Source organism: Ostrea edulis, chromosome 5, assembly GCF_947568905.1.
Source record: "Ostrea edulis chromosome 5, xbOstEdul1.1, whole genome shotgun sequence".
In the NCBI taxonomy this organism is placed as follows: Eukaryota; Metazoa; Mollusca; class Bivalvia; order Ostreida; family Ostreidae; genus Ostrea; species Ostrea edulis.
The window spans coordinates 42680962-42685656 of record NC_079168.1 but is presented as its reverse complement, the minus strand read 5'-3'; the positions used below and the strand labels follow the sequence as shown (position 1 = coordinate 42685656).

At 35.0% G+C, this 4695-nt stretch overlaps 1 protein-coding gene across 1 annotated transcript in view; it reads right to left on the bottom strand.

Moving 5' to 3' along the window:
* Window positions 1-282: 282 nt before the first annotated feature.
* Window positions 283-4695, bottom strand: part of LOC125652346 (fibrillin-2-like) — a 143288-nt gene continuing 138875 nt past the window's right edge. Inside the window, exon 65 of the mRNA XM_048881492.2 lies at window positions 283-4695. This exon is cut by the window's right edge and continues 754 nt beyond it. The gene's annotated coding sequence lies outside the window, so the exon portion shown is untranslated.

Sequence of the window (4695 nt, the reverse complement as noted above, 5' to 3'; positions counted from 1 at the left end):
TTTGAAACAGTATTCGTGTATCATCCAAAAATCAAGGGGTTACAGACAGACGGATGCAGACAGGCAGTGCGATTGAATATTGTTTAACGTCCCTCTCGAGAATATTTCACTCATATGGAGACGTCACCACTGCCGGTGAAGGCCTATGCTCGGCGCTTATGGCCATTGAGCAGGGAGGGATCTAACCCGGATCCTCACGGGACCAGGCAGTGTGAGATCACTTGACATCCTACACCTTCGCTGAAGCACGAAACCTGGTACGATGGAGAAAATAAAGCACGCTTTGTATAAATGGATATGTTTAATTTTCTATACTTAGTACACATCTGATATCTAGAAAATTATAATAAATTTAAATCAGCTTACCCATGAATGCAAACACAATATATATCACGAATATGAGCAACATTTTCGTGTTGCAGATACCTATGCAGGATATAATTTCAAAAATTCTACATGCACTACAAAAATAGATACAAAAGCCAATTATCTTCTCACTCATGGAATTGTTGGGCACTGGGTAGACATGGGTTGAATGATATGCATGCTTTTCACCTGGGTCCTCTTTTACTGCAAGGTCTAATGATTCAATACACTACAAACCCATTTACTGGACATTGAGACAATAGTTATTGGGGAGGGAGGGTGTAATCTCAGCGAGAATCTCCGAGACTAACACCTCTTCCGAATCTCGGACCAATGTCACACAAATTGAATCGGAAAATCTTGCCTGAACTTTGGCCATTTGTTGCAATTAAAATGAATTTCTTGCCCACTTCAACTTTTTTGCTTTAGACATCCTATCACTATGAAACTTGCATTTCTCTATACCTTTAACAAGTGTATATACCACAGTATATGAAGTTGCTGATTTTTGAAGCTATTGCAAATGGCTACCATTTAATGTTATACCTTCTCAACACTAAAAGTCTATTCCAGGATGCATGTACTATCATTAAGTACACCAATAGTCTATTTCATGATGCATGTAGTATGTATTATCATTAAGTACAGAAAACTGTGTCTGGAGGCACATGACTTTCCAAAGACGCCTTCAAATAGATTGGTTAAAATCTACAGTGTTCCCTTTATTGCTTTTCATTTTCAAGCTAAAATGCTTCTTGCAAAGTAATAGTCACTTAGAAAGCTCTGTACCTCCAGACAATGATGGTGCAAACTATTATGAAATAGACTATTGGAATTCTTCAGCGCAGAGAAGGTATAACATTTGTAACGGCTTCGAAAAGAACCTATTTGATTTACTGTGAGATTTACACAACAGGATGTCAAAAGGCAAAAAGTTGAAGCGGGCAAGAAATTCACTTTAACTTATTTCAATTGCAACAAGCGGCTGAAGTTCAGGCAAGATTTCCCGAATCACTTTGTGCAACACTGGTCTGAGATTCGGAGGACTGAGTACGAAGAGGTATCAGTCCAAATATGCAGCCAGACGAATCTCGCTGAGATTAGGGAGGATGAAGAGAAGTTAATATTGATTGTAATTTATCAACACTGAATTAAAACCTATAAAAACTGCGTGGACCAGTTCTGGAGTCTTAGTGGTGACCTGCACCGAGTCTAACCTGCTTCTTCAAACAATCAAAGAGCACAAGTTTCAGTATGTTAATTTGGTGTTCTGTACAATTCAGAGAAATATTTGCTACCCTGGGGGATAACAACTTGCTATTGTTTGAATAGCCAGTAAATGGGCATTTCATCATATTGAATGTAAATCATGGGTGTACATTGTACCTTCTGCAATTTCGTAAAGGTAAATAAATGTAGATTTCAGTCGATGCCACATATCATAAGCTCACGTGCCCGGTAAATAATAGTACATGTAGTTTTAAGAATATTTGCATATAGAAGGTACTCATTATAGTAAAATCTTTATTGTATAATAAACATGTAGATAGTCACGCTCATCAGAACCCAAGATTTTATGACACACTTTGTCTCCACCCAATATTTGATTCATGTTTTCACAAATACATGCATTTCTTTCAGTAGCCTCAACTACTTTGTGGAATTTCATTATCATACTATACAACATTTGTACTGAATATTTCTACAGTTAATATTTAACTTCTGTACAACAAAAACTGTTCCAACAGAACTTATACCCCTCAATTTGAACTGAATTTTTTTCAAATTTTATTTCTACATTTTTAATGTTTACATAATGCTTAACTAAAATATTCCTAATGGTCAGCAAAAATTTGAATCTCATTCGTTGAGTTAAAAGCGAGATACAGCACTCACAATTCCCAATGTAAACAAGGCTGAGCCTTTTTGTTTTTGTTTACATAGAAAATATCATGACAAACACTAGACACTGTTTAATTGTGTTCAGAATCAACTTGTAAATTGAAAAATCTGCTTTAAACAAAACTTTTACTAGTATATGTAACCTTTGTAAACAAAAACACAACATGAGCCTTGTTAACATAACAAAGAATTGTGAGCTCTCAGTTGTGGTTCCAGGATTTCTGACGGGGTGTGTGTGTGTGTGTGTGGGGGGGCACAGGTAAAAGTCAAGTAATAGCCAAAATACTCAGCCATTTTGGGTGACAAATCACATTATTTCTACATTTGTATAGCCCCCTCTTAATCCACAACTGGCTCTGTACCTCTCTTGTTAACTCGAAAGCTAACATTCAAATTTTTCCTGACCATTATAGAAATAACTTAGTTAAGCATTGTAAACATAAAGATGGAAAAATAAAACATGAATATTTTCAGCTCAAATCTTTGGGTCCATGTCCCTTTTAAGGGCACATCTAAAGAGTGCTTCTTGGAAATGCTGCATATTTACATGTACATGCAAATTCTTGCACTCCAAATCTTGAACTTGTTTTGCTGGCTCCAGACCAAAAATCAACTACAATTCTTAAATCACAACAAACTGACAAAATATATGCACAGCTAATGTGTCCTCAACAACAAGAGATTTTAAATTCAAGTTACTAAATTCCATAACGAGAAAAGCTAACCCCAGGGTCAATATATTCGAAAAAAAATGAAATGAATCCACACTCCTTGGAAATTTTTCAAAATTGGTTCTGGAGAAGATTTTTCCTTTAAATATTCTCATATATAAGTTAGATCTGGCCCCTATTGTGTTCCCACTTAAGGTCCTTGGGCATTGATTGGAACAAATTTGAATCTGCACTATCTGACAATGTTTGCATATCAATATCACTAATCATGGTCCTGCTGTTTTTGAGATTACTTTTACAGATTATTTTCCTATATACCATGTAAAATCTCAATTCCCTATTGTGGCCCTATCATACCCTTGGGCTATCATTTGAACAATTTACATTACCTCAGAAAGCTTCACTTAAGCTTCAGCTCTGGTAAGCTTTAGTCTGCACTATTTGAGGGTGCTTACATATTAATAACAATTATCATGGCCTTTCTGTTCCCCTCCCTCTCCCGGAACCATGACTTAAACAATTGACATTTTCTTTTAGCTGACCAAATATCACTATTTTCTGTTAGGCTTCAGATACTCATGAGCTAGTACATGTATGTGTGCAAGGGTCAACCTTTAGGTAACTAGTGGCAATTGTAATGGGGACCATTAAACCTTCCTAAAATCCCCCCCCCCCCCCCCCCTCTCATCAAAAAGTGGTGCCATTTGTTCGAGTAAATTCCAATGAATTGTCCAATAGATTATATATTGTAAAAATTTCACCTTACTGATGAGCTACACAAGTTGAAGAATTATCAAGTCAAAATCAATCCAACATTTAAGCACTTCCTACAAGGTAACTTTCACCATGCCAGTCTGTAAAGCGTCTAAATAGATATTTACAGTATAAATTTCAAAGCAAATTTCATTGGAAACAATTTTTATAGCAGTTTTAACCATTAATTATCCAATCAAAATTAAGCACACATGCATGTGCGATAACAGTGACTTTACCAATGTCTCTATCAAAGTGAAGCATTTCAATATCTACTATATAACAAAATTTAAAATTGCATTAAGAAACAAATCTGTAATAGAAGTATAAATATCATCCAATCAAAATTCAATGCACATACTTGCGAGTAATTTGACCACATTGATATGTTACAAAACCTGATATATCACTACAAGATTAATTTTTTAGAAATTCAACAAAAAAGGAGATAAAAGCTAGTCCAAAAACAATGTAGATGTATACATGCACATGTGTATATATACAACCAATCATATTACACTGTAATTTCTTGTAGTATTTACCTATGATGTCATAAGAGAGTTACAGGTATATTCAAATATTAGCCAATCAAATTGAATGTACGTGCTTGCACATGCATATTTGTAAGTGATTTTGATGACACTAATCAGTTGAGAGGCCAAAAATATATCTACAACACACATCTTAAAACATTTCATTGAAATCTAAAAATTGCAAGCTAAAATTTCATAATGAAAATCAGGAGTATTCAAGTACGAGAAAAAACAGAAAAATATCTGGATTACTTTACAACTATAGTCTCTCCATAATGAAAACCTATTCACACTAAATATACTGAATAGGGGAATCCCCACACAATACATCAATGCAAGTTTATCACGTGATCTATCTTCCCTTCCCTTAGGATTTTTAAACGGGCATCACTCCTTAAAAAACATACATATTATAAACACACCCTTTCATCACTGTTTTTAAAAAAAAAAGGCACCAACTCAAAATCACT